This window comes from Chelonia mydas, chromosome 1 (assembly GCF_015237465.2).
Source record: "Chelonia mydas isolate rCheMyd1 chromosome 1, rCheMyd1.pri.v2, whole genome shotgun sequence".
Taxonomy (NCBI): Eukaryota; Metazoa; Chordata; order Testudines; family Cheloniidae; genus Chelonia; species Chelonia mydas.
Window position 1 is genome coordinate 311364571 of NC_057849.1, and position 17042 is coordinate 311381612.

At 42.4% G+C, this 17042-nt stretch overlaps 1 long non-coding RNA gene across 1 annotated transcript; it reads right to left on the reverse strand.

Annotated features, from left to right (window-relative positions):
• Window positions 1–1073: 1073 nt before the first annotated feature.
• LOC122462335 lies at window positions 1074–15264 on the reverse strand. Its single transcript, XR_006284821.1, has 3 exons — window positions 15040–15264; window positions 7377–7381; window positions 1074–1103 (listed from the first exon to the last, which is right to left on the reverse strand). It is a non-coding gene; the product is annotated as an uncharacterized LOC122462335 (long non-coding RNA).
• Window positions 15265–17042: the final 1778 nt, after the last annotated feature.

Consider the following 17042-nt stretch of genomic DNA (forward strand, 5'->3'; position numbering starts at 1 on the left):
ACTAACTGTTGTCCCTAAGTTTTGGGTAACTGGAAATAGAGTGAGTAAGGGAGATTTTTGTCAATAACGACACCAGCCAACCACAGGAACATGAACTAACACTGGCTTTTTGATAGAACATCCTCAGATATCTGACCACAAGAGTATCATGGCAACAAATTGGCATATATGATAATAGGTTGAGATCATTAATATTTATATTAACCTATAGGAGAAGGGCACCTTAACATTAGTAGGGTGAGGAAATACAAATAAGGAAGAGGGGAGAAACCCCTACTAAACATGCATTAGACATAGTGGTGTCACCTTAACAGATTGTAAAAGTTGTATCCCAGCCTGTGGGCAGGAGGAGAGAGAGAGAGATGTAGCCCTTGGGAGGTGCCAGGATATGGCCACTGGTAATGATGAGGAAGGTGATGGTGATGAGGAAGATGATGGCTAACATTTCAGATTGCAAGGGTGGTGTGAGTATATGGATGTGCATATGTACGTTTTGTAGTATCTCTATCTACCTTACTGGGTTAGAATATTTGTGACTTTGCTAAATGCATGAATAAACTATTGTAAATACAGAAGGGTTCTAAACTATGCAATAATTTTAATAATGCTGGGGCTGACCTTGGGACAAGAACCTGTTAAACCTCAGCGTGATTACTGGGAATTCTTAAGTAATCATAATTAATACATAATTTATAACTCAGGCTACATAAAAATGGTTCTTTCTAGATGTGGGGCTAAAAGGCCTCAAAGGAACTTCAAGGCAAGGCTTATAGAAATTGGGACATATAGGATTGCAGAGTCAGCCATACAACTGAGGTCTGAGGCAGGTGAGTTGCTGGAAAGCAGTGTATTTACATTTTAAACAAGCTGTCTGAGCAATTTTATCACATTTTTGTTACAAATTAATGAAATTCCATCACTGGGCAGTGACAGACCCACCGCTTCTTTGTGACCATTTTGACTCCCACTTCAAAGATATTGATGGGGGATGAGATCCAGTTGCCTATTTAGTCAAGCTACAGTTCACTTGTTAGTCTCTAAGGCGCCACAAGTACTCCTTTTCTTTTTATGGCTACAGACTAACACGGCTGCTACTCTGAAACCTATTTAGTCAATGTCTCAATCCAACTGAGATCCAGTTGTTCAATCAATATTTAGGCACCTAAATAGAAGTGGCCTCTTTTCAGGAGGTACTCAGCAACCACATTTTGCATTGATATCAATTGGAGCTGCAAATGCTCAGTACCACTGAATATCAGACCAGTGTCATATATGCACCAAAACATTTTTAAGTGACTAATGCTAGGCACACCGGTTTTAAATTTTAACCAAAATTGGCATACTCACGGCTACACAGTGAGCATCAGGGCTGGGATTAGAACTGAGGAGTTCCTGGCTCCCACACTGCTTAGATCACATTGCCTCCATTGCTTTCATTAACCCTTAAGAAGACAACAAGAAGGCTATACGTCTGTACTACAGTTTGCTATTTACAACTCACAGCTGATGAGCATGATCCAGGCGATCCATCCTCAGCCATTTCCCAGTGTAGCTGAATGACAGTCATGTGAAAGAGAGTGCTGATGGAGCAAAACAAACCATAATTTTGAATTGTTTGAGGGTTTTGTTTTATTAGCAAAACTAATACTTACCAGTAACTTAAATCTGCTTTTAGCCAGTCTTGAATTGCCAAATGTTGGTTTAAACTAAAACCAATGGCACCAGTTATTGTTAACCAGAATTATACTCCATAGAGTACATTAACAAATACAAGAGTTTCAGGGAAAGAGCTATTAGATACAGGACTTTAAAAATATGTTAAAAATCAAGAAAATGAAACATATTAAACAATACAGCCATCTGTATTACCAGCCAGCATACCGTAATTCTACTTTATTTTCCTTGAGGTTTCAAACTTGAAATAGTATATTTTATGTGGTCCAAATAAAGGGTTTCAGTATTTAACTATTACAATGATTCTTTCATTTTCTAGAACTAAACTGAATTACTTTCCTGAAGTCCATTCACTGAGGTGTGGCTTTGTAGATCCCCTAACCTCAAATCTAAAAAGTGGCAGAATTAGAACAGAATTATATGTATGTCTCTTTTTTGACATATTAAGATTTTACCCAAAACTCAGTGAAAGGCAAACCTTATGTGAGACACACAAACAATAATGAAGTATACAATGGAAAGCATACAGAGTATTGACAGGTACATCTGGGCCAAATTCTGGTAGGACATTGCACATAAGGTATAGGGACCAACATATTTTCTCATGTACTCCTTTGAACTGGCATTTGCCCCCAAACACAACCTTTTTCCAATTATTCTTATTCCTAGCAGGAATAATCTGTTTGGGTGATGTGCCTGGGAACATCCTGACGTGAATATTGATGTAATTCTGCTCTCACTGAATGGCAAAACTCCCTTTGATTTAAATAGTGCCTATATGTGCCCATTAATGCTACTTTTACAATAGATGTGTGTATCTGTTCAGTGAGTATTGACAACATGGGCCCAGAGTTTAGTGTAGTGTTATCCTCAAGTGATATGAGGTCCACACTGAGGGCTGATTGCATAAGACTAAAGAAAGGAACCTTGGGTGGCATTCTGGAACAGCACAGAATGCACAACATAGAGAGAGGAGACTAAGGTGGCTTTAAGCCCCCTGTGTTCACTCCCAATTCTGAGCTACTCAGGAGGCCAGAACAGCCCTTTTCATAATATAGACAGCCTCTTCACTATCCCCTGACAACCCTCCCAGCCCCACAACCCTGGCATGCCTTCTATGCTGGGATTTGAAAAGATTGTCCTCAGTTCCTGCACTGGGAAATTCTTCCCTGGCTGGATCTGGGGCTTTTAGAGCCCTTTATCTCACTCTGGACTTTTTAGAGCCCTTTATCTCACTTTGGACTTTTTACCCAGCCTACAGGGACTGGCCCAGGGGTGAAAAATCTCATTCCTGGATTGTAAATGTAAACCACAGGATGGGTAATAAATACAGAACATTCCAAACTGTTACGTGAATACCTATGAGTAAGAAAACAAAAATTGCCATATTGCATAAGGTGTTGCACCTGCCATGTTCAGCATGACAAACCAGTTGTGGCATCTTTATGCTTGAACTGTACTATGGAATGCAGCATATTTCCCAGAGAAGTCAATGTGGAGTGACACATGCTGTAATTCCATATCTACGCCCTTGAACACACCTTAAGCCTTCCGCTGCTGCTTGGAAGCACATTTGTTTTCTGTACTTTACATAGAAATATTAATTTGTGGTAACTGCCAATGCATGATAGTATTTAATATTCTGTTAGATTTTGTAGTGCTTTAAAGCAAGATTAAACAACCTGAATGCATAACATTAATTGAAACATTATGTTAATTATATATTGACAAATTACTGTACGCTATTAATAATTTATCGTTGTTATAAAATAAATAGGCTTTAACACCCTTCTTTAAAAAGCTCTCATAAAGCAAAAAATTAGGTTTTATAGGCTGGTTAGCAGTACTGAATTGCTGATTTGGGGCCTAATCCTCTAGTCCTTGCAGAGGCAAAACTCCCATTGTCTTCACTGGAAATTTCAGCTGCAAGATTCCATTGTCTGTGAAGAACTTTCAATGTATTACCTGATAGCTAAGAGACATCTGCCCTGTGCACAGTTTAATATTCAAACATTCTTGCTTGCTACAAAATATGCACAGATTTTTGTAACCCTGAAGGATGTTACAGGGTGATACCATACCAACTGATCCTATTTAGGAACTGGAAGGTTTTCCTACAAATAAAGTATTCTAATAAAATGGAGTCAATATATTAACTATACAGGGCCAAGAGTTACATGCATGGAACTTATCAGGATCAGGCCCTTCATATGTAATCTTAAGCAAGTGCTAATGTTATTAAACATCAGATTGATTAAATGAATGCAGTAAAAACTGTAGTCAAAAGTCACTGTGTTATCAAGGTATAATTCTAAGATGCTTGTATAAAGTTAATTCAAGTCATTAATTGAAGAGAAGCTACATGCTTTCAGAGAAAAGTTTCAGTAAACAAGAGTGAGCCTGTTAAATGAGTCATTTATGTACAGAAGGGACAGCATGCCTATACTTAACAAAAATGAGACAGGAATGGAAGCCACACCAACCATTATGTATGTTGGTATTAATCACAAATTAAGGACTAAAGAGGATTTTACATGACATGTACTGGTTTGCCTAATATCAAGACAAAGTACAATTCTTAGAATCACTTAGAATCACAATTGTTAGAATCACTACTTATAGAAAGTTAGAGATAAGAAGGTTATTTACTTGTAACCAGAGTTCTGACAGGGGACTCTGTAGATTCACACTTATGTGTGATGCACCAAATGGTGCAGCCCAATTGTAAACCCTTCCACAAACAGCGCCTGTTAGAGTGCACATGCGCCCCGTCCTACCTTTCATCTTATTATCCACCAATGTTTTGAGGGTGAGGCTATATAAAGGAGTGTTGTGCCCTCTACCGCCTTATTTCCTGACAGCTGCTTGCACCAGATGGAAATGAACTACTCTGGTCTGTCAGAACTGCATCTTATGGAATATTAGAAATTTTTCATTTCATTTGGGTCGGATAAGACATGAGAGTGTTGTGAGAGTGGGCTCTAATGCTTGTCTTCATTTATATTCCCCAGGTAGGATCAAGGAAACTTTGCTAGTTTGCACTTGCCAAATTTCTTCATCATTGTCCTATTGCAGATAAATTTTGCACCTTCCCTCGCAAGTGACAGGGGTGAGGTCTCCTGAACCTTTTACCTTGTTAGGCCTGGTTTTCCAGAGCTCTGATTCTATACATTGGTTCTGTACCATCATTCCCTGCAAACCCTGATCCACAGCAGGACTGCCTCAAGTGCTGTGCTTTGAGAGGATTTCCTCATGGATCCTCAAGTCCCCCACAGATGGGTTCCAAACTCAGAGGGGAAAGCTATGCAAGTCAATACTGACACCTTTAACATACTAGAAGGGGTTAGCTAAGAACAAAAACTAAATGCACTATATGAAATTGGGTCTTCAGTAGGAGCAACTTGGTCTGCTATCTGTGGGCCTGATACAATGTCCACTGAATGCTGAGGTGACTGAATCAGGCTCTCTGCGCTATATATTAAAATAATCACGTGATTTAATTAAAGGAACACACAAAATGCATTTACCATGTATTTAGAGGCATTAGATGATTTTGCTATGGAGAGTTAAATTTATTACTGTCAAAACAAAAGTAGTGTAAGAAAAATAAAATACTATCAGTCATCAAGCAGATGTTGGACAACGTGTGTGGAAGAAAAATTATAGATGGCTACAGTTCTGCACTATATTTACAGTAAAATATCCCAACTTGGCCTGATAATAGGAAAACTGAATGAGTTTGGCACATGCACAGTTTCTAAGCAGACAAGAAATGGTGACTTCTTGGGAAAAGCCCCGTTGAGAGAAATACAGAAAGGTTATTCCAGTTCATAGAAAGTTTAGTTTTATGCTGCTGTGTAGGTTGAGGTGAATCGTGGTAGCAGATTAAGCTGGCTGCTCTGCATCTGCCATGCAAAGTGATATTAATTTAGTTAAACTGACAAAGGAGTGTGGTACATTTGTATTAAGTTAACATCTGTGCGGCAAAAGAGCCAACGTTCCATTCAGCCCTATGGACTCAGAGCAGTTACTAAGGGCATGTCTACACTTACCTCTGGAGTGATCAATCCACTGGGGGTCGATTTATCGTGTCTAGTGAAGACGTGATAAATCTACTGCCGAGCGCTCTCCCATCAACTCCGGCACTCCACCGGAATGAGAAGCGTAGGCGGAGTCGATGGGGGAGTGGCAGCAGTTGACCTACAACAGTGAAGACACCGCGGTAAGTAGCTCTAAATACGTTGACTTCAGCTATTTTCGTAGCTGAAGTTGCGTAACTTAGACCGACTTAGCTTGCCCGCGTGCCCCCGTCAAGTGTAGACTAGGCCTTAGAAGCATCATCTTTCTTCTCAAGAACCAATATCTTAGTTCTTTAACTTGTGCAGTGTAGATATTTGCCTGGGTACACAATCATGGATCATGACACTACTGAATGGTCATAAGGAGAAGGAGAAATCTCCCTCCCTCCCCCCCCCCCTACAATATTCCGCTTCAAAGCAGTAACTCAGAAAAAGATTTGGGGGTCAGGTTGGATAATCAGAATAACACAAGCTACTGGTCCAGTGCTGTGGACAAAAGGCCCAATGCAATCCTTAGATATATAAACAGGGGAATCTTGCATAGGAGGAGGTTATATCACCTCTGTACTTGGCACTGGTGCAACTGCTAATGGAATACCATGTCAAGTTCTTCCACAGTTCAAGAAGAATGTTGACAAACTGAAGAGGGTCCAGAGAAGAGACACAAGAATGATTCAAGTATGGAAAACAAGCCTGTAAAATGGTGCAGCTGCCCAGTAGTACTCCCTGCTGGCCAGGGGTGCCCTGCTTTAATTTTCCCTTCTGCTTGGGATCGATTAAAAAGTACACACACTCCAGATATTCAAAACATTCCCCTTCTTAGGTTCAATTTATTAAATCTTGCACAGAGTCTTTCAAAAGAGAACTCAAACCTACAAAGTCTTCTCCCCATTTCCCATTGGGCCTAGCTCCTCCTTGCTGTGCATCTGTCCTCTCTTTAGAGGTCCTTTCTTTTGTCCCTGTCCCAAGCTGGGCACAGCCTCTCTTCCTCTCTTCTGTTCAAGCTTTCTTCTGCTCCTCTTCTAAGGGGTCTGTTTCCCTGCTCTTCTTGCCTGGAATTTGGTGTTCTCCACACACCTTCTCTGCTGGTGACTTCCTGCTGCTGACTCAGGGCCCAGCAGAGCCTTCTCACTCCTTGCAGCATCTACATCTGTCAGCACCCACCTGCAGTCCCATCTCTCTCTCTAGGCTTCTTCCTCATCTACTGTAGGGTTTATTGGGTCACCTGACTTGCTGGTCACATGACCTTCATTCTTCCCTCCTGGGGAGGAGAGTTACACTTATCACAGGTGGACTGAAGCCCATCTCCCCTTAAGTGGCCAGTCAGCCACCCTGTGACAATGCCTTATAAAGAGGAGCTCAGTCTGTTTAGTTTGGTTTTATGGTATGGTTTAGTTTAACCATATTTTTAACGGGGAGGACAATTAACCATTGAAACAACTAACTCAGTGTTGTGATGGATTCTCCTTTACCGGCAAAAATCAAGAATGGATGTTTTTCTAAAAGGCATACTCTAATTCACACTGGAATTAATTCAGGACGGACCTATTGTCTGTGTTATACAGGAGGCCAGATTAGAGCACAATGATTCCCTTCTAATCTATGAATAATCTATGAAAAAACCTGTGCTTGCTCGTGACTGTACTTACCAGCATGCATCTTCGCATGAGCATTCTAATTTCTCCACACGCGCAGAATTATTTGTTCAATATAGCTATACATTTAGATGTGTAGTTTATACAGTAAATGCTGAACATGTGGCAACTCTAAGATATGAGATATAGTCTCTGAATATGAAATTATTTTATGAAGGGGGAAAAGACATGTACCCCAATGCCTGCATATATTGAAGATAGGCCACAAAGATGTGTCACTAAGGGAAATAATGCAAATTCACTGGAAAAAAGCTCTGAAAGGCTGAGTGGCAGCAATGTTTCTGTCATTTGTCTATGAAGGAAAATACAGTGGATTTCCGTATAGCTGCTCTTTATGGGGCATTAGCATATTTACTATACTTTGTAATGTATCTGAATTATGCAAATGTGTATGTGAAGTATGTTCAAATTATGCTAAGTCTCCTGAAGATATGCAATTTTTTCAGAAGGGCCTAGTATTTGCGAATAGCCATTTCCAAATTCTGGTTACTGATTGCCACAACCCCTGTCAATCCACTTCAATCTTAGCAAAGCAATCTGGTTTACGTTCATTTCCATTTTTCCCAATCAAGAAAGAGGTGGCAATAAGGATCTCAGGCAGGTTTAACTGGTACAGCATTTCAGTTTTCTTTTTATATTGGGCAAATGGAAAACACCAGGAAAGGGAAGAGAGGCAGGTTGTGTGTCATTAGCCACATACTAATATGATGACATCACATCTCATTCTAATTAACCTGTTTAGTTTTTAGCTGCTCCCTAGTCCATTGTTTGCCACCACGACTTTCCCTTTGTACCAAATCCCTCTGATGAACAGTTATAATAAATAATAATATACAATGCACTTGTACTGAATGTTTTTCCTATTGGCATAATCACTTACAGAACATAACTAAAAGCAGGAGCCAAATTCTTACTTATTATTACTTATCTGTATTTCAGCACCAGCCACAATGTCACAGGTGCTGCCCCACACACCAGGAAAACTAAATTCCTGTTTTAAAGAGCCTAGATTTCAACAGGACAAGTAGCAATCAAAGGTGGTGGGGGAGGGGAGTGAATGGAAATTTTTGTCGGAATAGGGAATAAGTAAAAAACTAAGGGTCTGACTGCAGCCGACCCATCCAGAGGCACATAGAGAGAGGTGTGTGTAAAAAGACTCTCTTCCCCACAGAACTCTTTTCAGAGGTCAGCCTCAATATGGCTGGTGAGCACAGAACATGCTTCCTCTTAGTACCCTAACTGACACTAGCTCCCTGAAAGTCATGTCTCTTCCACAACTCTGTCTCATCCAGACAGCTGATTGGGTGCCATCACACTGGGGTGCCTTGCCCTAGCAGCATTCAGCTTGAGTCAGCTTCAGTGTGTCCCCTCCCCGTATGCTACTTGCATGCCTAGGGCACCAGGGCACAACCTACCCTAAGTAAGATCTTGAAGAGTGGGTCTCAAAGAACAGAAACAAAATTACATATCGTGCCCAATAATAAAAATTAAGCACATTTTATTAGCTAGGCTGAGTGTTCCTGTGCACCACGTGTAGTTTCTCTTTCAGGAAATCAGTGTTTCCTAGGAGGCACTGGACTGAGACTCAGGAGATGTGGGTTCTATCCCCAGCTCTACTACTGGCCTTCTGGGATACCTTAATGACACTGACCTCTGTTGTAAAGTGCTTTGAGATCTATGTGTGAGAAGTGCTATATAAGAGTTAGGTATTATTATTTCCTTATTTTAAGATGCTCCTCCTGTGTTTTGTTTTTTCCACGTGTTTCAGATATATATTCCAGATGGTTTATAATTTTCCTGATTTGTTTTCCAGGTTACATACTGTAAAACTTTTTCATATGTGAATATTTGTCATACATGTAATTCGCACTCTGTTGGCCCTTAACTTTCTTTCCAACGTCTCTAATATTAATGAGTTTAGCTATAAGTAGGTTGAATTAGGTCCATTTGGTATTTTATGTGACTTTATATTCTTACAGCTGGTGTTATTCTGCTATTATGTATAACATAATACACTTCCCAGGCACGTAGGGCCAGATTGTGACAGATCTTTTTACAGGTGCTAAAGCTAGGGGAGAAGAGGAAGGAGGATGGAAAGAAACTTTCCTCTCCCCCTCAACATGTATGGCCCACAGAAGGGCCTGTCACAATTGTGTAACTGTGAAAGCAAAGGCACCATAAAGATACCATATCCAAGGATAAGTGATGCCTATTTCTAGAATGTGTCCAAAGACAGTAGTTGCAATTAACATGCAAGCCTCTCTTAAGATTTGTCCAATTGCTATTGTTAAATTTAGAATTGATTCATAGGCAGAGTTTATGGTGATTTAAAAAAAAAAAAAACTTAAGGGGATGAGTCCTAGCCTTAAATTAGAGTAGTCCAAATAAACTGCCTAGGTCAAGTCAAAGTCTGTACTAGCTATGAAGTCAGGAATATATTTGACGCTTTCACTGTTCAAAATATGACCTCCTAGACTGAACCACAACCACTGAGATGGGCTATATAAAACACACAGAAGTTGGGACAGCATTTAGCAACAGTGGCCGGCTTAAAGGAGAACTAGTATGGATAACATGGAAAGAGGGAGCCATATCCTATGCACCCTGAGGTTGCCAAACCTGATTCTGTCCAAAGTGAAGGAAGATCTGAACATTATGAGGAAGAAGGCTGTGAATCCTTATATTGAATCTAGCCCTAATAAGACATGAGAAAATCTCCCCTAATCCATAGTCATCAAATAAAATGTGACCTAGATGAGATAACTTACTTGCTTGCTTTTTCAATTCTAAGAAAAAACATTATCCACAGAATTTTAAGATCAGGCAGGCCAAATTTGAAACCATATGATATTTTCAGAATTATAGATATTTTAAGGACACTCACTGACTATGTGACACTTGTCTTTTTGTAGCTCCATAAACTCATTGCTGTTGATACTCAAATAATTTGCTCGTTAGTGTATTCCATATAAATCTTGTTCTTTTTTTTCCCTGATGAAAATAGTTACTTGTCTTTTCATCCAATACGGGAGATTCCACTATTTAAACTTTTTAAATTACAGTTGTAATGGGGAAAAACTGCAGATGCATACAGATGTGGCACAACTGTAACTTAAACAGAAATTACATTTATATTCTGTAACATATTTTCTGCTTGGCAGTTTATCAGAAACTCTCTCTAAAAAAAGAATCTGTCTGTTAGTGATCCTGGAATAATCTTGTATTTAAAACCAAAAGGTTTGACCCAGCTGTTGGCATTATTCATATGAAATATTTTACCAGCATAATCAAAAGAGACTTTAACATCTTGTTTCAAGTAGTGTCAAATGCAAACACTGCAGCCCAATCTCTTTCATTTGATGTAAACGAGCAGTTGCAAGAACAATAAAAACAGTTGAGGCATTTATGCTAAGACATGAAAAGCGGGATGCCAAGGCGGGTTTCTAAACCACATTCCAAGCATTTTAAGTGCCTTTTGATCGTTACCACAAATCTACTGGTTGTTGTGAGAAGGGTATGTGTCATCAAGCCACAGGAGAGGCCCTGAATGCAGCTGGCTCAAGCAACATGCTATTGGTGTTTAAACACGGCATAGCCACAGTTATGCAGCAGTCAATCCCGACCTCACCATCACCATCCCTCTATAGTAGTAAGACTGTTGGTCTTGTAACTGTATAAGTTAATTTAGAAATAGTATGACCGAAATCAGGATGTATTCATGTCCTATATATAAAATGGAGTTCTCTTACATGTGAATACATATATTTAAGTCACTCTGCCCTGTGATGTTTCCATTCTCCCATCACCCAGCACAGTCTATCTGTGCCATGTTTCATTGCTCTTAGGCTGTAAGCTGCTCTAGGACAGGGCCATTTCCTCCTCCAGGACAGCACAGAGCATACTGTGTGGCTGTGTTTTCATAAGGCATCATTGTAGATTAAGTGCAAGTACAAAAGCAGGCTCACAAGTAGTTTAACCAAATAAGACTCCACTACCTACCACTGCAACTGTCAGCGCTCCTCAACAACAGCAACAAAAGATGAAGATAATACATATGACTGATGATGTTCTCATAGGAACATGCCTCCTTTGCCAATCACAAAACTGAACTGCGAGAGGACCGGAGGAAGGGAGCAGCTGCTTCAGTAACAAGAATTATATACTATACAAATAACCATAAAAATGGGCCCCACTTTCAAATAAGGGTACGTAAGGTTTGGCATCTAAATCAGGGTTGAGGACGCTAAACACCTGTTGTGCGTGAGGAGAACAATGCCTCTGTGATGTGTGTATTATTTTCTCCTATCATATGGGTATTATCTCCATTTTACAGAGGGACACTGACTTGCCCAAGGTTACATAGCAAGTCTGTGGCAGAGACAGGAATAGATCTCAGCCACCCTGCCTCCCACTCCTGTACTTTGAGCTATCATTCCCCTCAAAGTAGTAATGGGTGAATTTCAAATGATCAAGTGTGGATAATCAGCAGAGCCGGAATGCTTACCTATTCCTCTTTGGCCTCTCTCAAAGTATGATACTGGCATACTAAAAAACTGAAAAGAAGTTATTGGAATATTTTTGAACTTCACAAAAGTTCAAGGAGTTTGGGCTATTTTAACTTTGGGCCAAATCTTTCCTGCTTTTGCTTGACTCCGCCACTCTTAATGAACAATATGAATTTAATGGACTGGAAATGAGATATGAGTCTGGTTGTGACACATTGGAAGGTAGGTAGGCAGGAAGGTAAGGGAGAAGATTCCATTTCAGCTTCTGTGCTGTGCTTTTCTGTGATTAAACAGAGGCTTTCAATCCACATGACCATTAATTGGCCTTGACTGGAGCTGTTGGGTGCTCAGCAGTGGTTGAGTGAATAAGGGATCAGGGGGTGGCAACCGCACCCCAGTGGCATTTAGGTGTATGTGTGCCACTTCTTTTAATTGCTTTGCATACAGACGTCTTCACATGCTTGCACCAGGTCCCAGTCAGTCCTATGTCAGCACTGTACTTCCTTCACAGGCGCTGGAGACCCAGGAGGGGAGGGGAGTGGTGAGGGGAAGGGGCAGCAAAGGGCCAGTCAGTTTCCAGGACCAGCTTTGCATCATGCCACATGCCAGCAGCTGGGCCCTCACCTGCTGAAACTGCAGTGGTGTCTCTTCTTCATGCCAGGGACCAGTCATGTCTGGGAAGCAGGACAGACCATCACCTGAGGGCCTTGGATTCACCAGCAGGGAGGGTAAGGTCAGTGGTGGATTAACAAATAGGCCCATGGGGCCTGTGTCCAGGGGCACCAGCCAATTTGGGCCCCCCCGGCAGGAACGCCAGAACCTCGGTAGAAGTGGGGAGACCACAAGGCTCCTCCCCTTTCCATGGCACCACCCCTGCTCCTCCTCTTCCCCACGAGGCCCTGCCCAGGCTCAAAGCCAGATCTAGGCAGTGATAAGAGCTGCCTGGGGAGCCCTGGTCCCATCACCTTGCTCTGGGAGAGGGGCTGGAATTCCTGAAAGCAGTTTCCAGCCTATATCCCTGCCCCCCAGGGTGTACCACCCAGGGCAAACAGAGGGGCCAGGGCTTCCCACACTGGCGCAGGCTCCCTGGGTGGCTCTCACACAGTATTGCAAACTGCACATAGTAGGAAGTTGCCAGAGAGACCCTGAAAAGCATAGGTGTCAACTCCTTGGGTGCTCCAGGGCTGGAGCACCCACAGGGAAAAAATGGTGGGTGCTGAGCACCCACCGGCAGCTCCCCTAACAACCCACTACCCCTCCCGCAGTGCCTCCCCCAAGATCAGCACTTCCTCTCCCTCTCCATGCCTCCTGCCTGCCACGATCAGCTATTTCATCGCATGCAGGAGGCTGGGGAGGGAGAGGGTGGGAGGAGCAAGGATGCTGTACGCTCCAGGGAGGGGACAGAACAAGGCGGGAAGAGGCAGGGAGGAGGCAGGGTGGGGACTTGCGGGAAGGGGAGGGAGGGGGGACAGGGCCTGGGGTCGAGCACCTCCTGGCACATTGGAAAGTCGGAGCCTGTGCTGAAAAGTGATTCGACGTTACTATTTAAGCATACAAAAGGCATCAAAAATATCACTAAACAAAATTTCCACAGAATTCAGCAGATAATTATATATTGTGACATACTCAGACCAGAAGGATATAAGAGAGTAGTAGAAGCTTCAGTCTGTTGAGATCCTGGAGATGGCCAGGCGGAGCCTGCCCACTACTAACGGACCTCCCCCAGCCTAAGGGGACGATCCACAAGGTCCGGGATCTCAATCAAGTATGGGGGACAACTGAAGATAGATCAGGGATGGGAGTAAGGTCACAGGGCTAAACGAAGGGAACCAGACCGGGACACCGAACAGAGAACCCCAGACAGCACCCACTACTCCTCAAAGGCGTCAAGGGAGCCAGCGGACGCCGCCCAGACGAACTCTTCCCAAATGTGTGAGACCAGGGAGGAACGGAAGTAGGCCCCACAGTCACAGAGCACTCCCTCGCCTACCATCCCCTTCCTGGTGGTGAAAATGGCTACTTTGGCTAGTGCCAGGAGGAGGTTGATGAGGAGGTCTCACGGCTTAGTGGGGTCATGGATAGGGTGTGCAAAGACGAACAAGTGTGGGGAGAAGTGCAGCCAGAACCTCAGCAGGAGCTTCTGGAGGAGCCGGAAGAGGGACTGCAACCTGGCACACTCCAGGTACATGTGTGCCAGGGTCTCCCTCACGCTGCAGAAGGGGAAGGTGTCCAGGGTGGGGGTGAACTGCACCAAGACCACACCCATGCTCACGGCGCCATGAAGGAGCTGCCAACTGATATCCCCATTGAGCCTTGCGACCAGGGTGGAGTATAGGCTGGCCCACTGGGGTGCCTCACCCTCCAGAGGCGGTAGGAGGTCCCACCACCTCGTGTCGGGATGGGACACAAGGGTGAGGATGTGAAGGGTGTGGAACACGAGTGTGTACAGATGTTTCCTTGGCGCAGTCCAGAAGCGAGCCAGCTCTCAAATTGCTGGTAGTGCCTCACTCCACTCAACTGTCGTGTTTTATAGGACAGGGATCTGTAAAAGCTACGTAGAGGTTGAGTAGAATCTAGAAGTCGCTGTTGTAGATATTTTTGAATCAAGTCTGTGTACTTTTTCAGTTGTCTTAACAAACACTTCTTGTCCTCTTCACTTAAGGATTCAATATAAATGCCTTCATTAGTCAACTTCTGGACTGAAGTCTTTGCTTCTTCCAGTACTTTTTCAATGGATAGCTCTTTGATTGATCCAAATGTAGCTTCTATTGCTGGACAAAGATCTACTACTGTTGTAGCAGATGCCTGGATGGCATTGTTTAATGACCCAAGTGGTGTCGACAGTAGACTTACAAGAGAGCAAATGGCAATAGTCTTCTCTGAATGTAGTAGCAAAAGTAATCTACCAGCCTCACTATTTAGATCCATCCCATCTTGGTAGATACTTTCCAAAGCCAGTAATAATGGCTGGAGTAATTTTAAGACAACAGCCAAGAATAACTCATGAGAAAGCCAGAGGGTTTTCCCAGGTTGGACTAATTTGAACTTCAGTCCAGTGTATCTTCTATATTTTCCAAGATATTCAGTCTTTTTGGACTCTTGCTGAAAAAACAATATAATGAAGACATTAAATTTATAGCTTTTTAATGTCTTTTGAAGAGTCTGCAGCTCGTACTAGTGCTAGTTGGAGTAGATGGCCTCTGCAGTGCGTATAGGAGAGATTAGTGTTACACTTTTTTCTCCGAACAAAGCTTGTACTCCTCCTTGTCTTCCAGAAAAGTTTGCAGCTCCATCAAATGCACAAGCAGCCATCTGTTTGGGGTCCAATTGACAAGCATTTAACTCTTCTAAGATGTGGGTTGCAACAGATGCAGCCAATGTGTCTTCTATAACGTGAACATCTAGAAATGCATCTACTGGCCTACCACTGACATCAAGGTAACATACACAATGATTTGATGTCCATTTGCATTGGTGCATTCATCAGCCATGTATACAATTTTTTTGAATGTGGTGAGAGAGTTCTTCACTTTTTCAACTGTTGAGTCTTCCACTGTTGCACCACATGCTTCTAGCCAGTCGAGTTTCTTGCAGAAAAATAGTGAGCATTTGCTGGTCTTGTTCAGAACCAGTGTTCAACTTCAGGATGAACAAGTGACAATGCACTTAATATTGGCCTCCAGTTTGTAGTGTGTGGTATCTCTTGCTTAAATAGAAAATATGATGCCACAGCCATGTTTGTTTGCATGAACTGTGTTGTGTCTCCAGCATTCTTAACAGCCTCATTAGCACTCACGGGTTTTCTCCGTGGTCAGTGGAGAATCAGAGTTCAGAGGTGCTTTCACATGAGTTCACCTCCCACATGGGGGGCAAGAAGGCACCTTGCTCATTTCTCCAGCCACTCACTGTTCGCTCTGGCCACTGTTCATTGTGCCACCGTTCACTCAATCGCTCTGTTGCCAATAGTCCTTCACCGTCACCTTCTGCTGCCACCTGCCACTGTGACCTCTGCAAGTTGGTCTCTTGAGGTTCCACCCAGTTCACAGTGATTTCAGCTGAGCTCTCAATGGGGGAACCTCGCTGCTAGTGCAAACTGGGTCATCTCTTCCACAGAAACACCGTCCCATAGCAGGTCTAAGCACTTAGACTTGATTTCAGCGGTAGCAGTCACTTAACAAAACAAGACTTTCTATGGAGCCTAATCAGCTCTGTCTTTAAACAGTGGAGAGGGGCAGGTCAAATCATACTTGTGACTCAGGCAGACCATCAAGCAAAACACCTGTTTCCACCCTCTCCTGATGCCCTCAATCAGCACAGGCTAAGTACAGTTCTACTGCCCTTTACTCATACAATAAGAATAACATTTCATTACCCCAGCAGTCAAGTGATTTGTAACCCAACCCCAGCCAAAATCACTTGGGAAAAACAGCTCTGTTTGCTGCATACCTAGGTAGATTAGGTGTGAATGTAAATACAATCTGGTCCTGAAGCCTTTTCCCCCAGCCTCCAGCTCATCACTAGCTGACAGGGAGAGCTCATTTAGACTTTGCTTACAAATAATCATTTGAAATTATTAGGTTGGCCAACGTCACCGAAATGAATGTACTGACATTGTCATAAACAGCTGTATAAGGAAGTTCATACTATGAACTTATATGTTCATACTCTTCGAATCTATTATACTTTTTCAGATACATGTATTATCATACACTGTATATGCTTTTAAAGTGTGTATTAATGTTTTAATTTCAATTCAAATTTCCAAACAATCACTAAATTGGCAACACTGCGTGTAACTAGTTCACAAAACTGGAGGTGCGGGGTGTTGGGGAAATTCACGGGGGGGGGGGGGGTGTAGGGAAATCTCTGGTCTGTACCTATGGCACAGGAGGCCAAATTAAGATTGCACAGGCAACCTTAATTCAGGCATTTCCTAACTTTTGATATTAGTCTCTGTAACCTTAATGTTCTATTATTGTAATCCTTCTGTGGGTGATTTTATATAGTGGTCAAAGAAATATATATAGCATGACAACTTTTAAATGTAAATTTCTGTCCTTGTCAAACAGATTTTTCTATTCTCTGCTTTACAACTAGCATTAGCACAAATAGTTGCGTTAAAATGACTT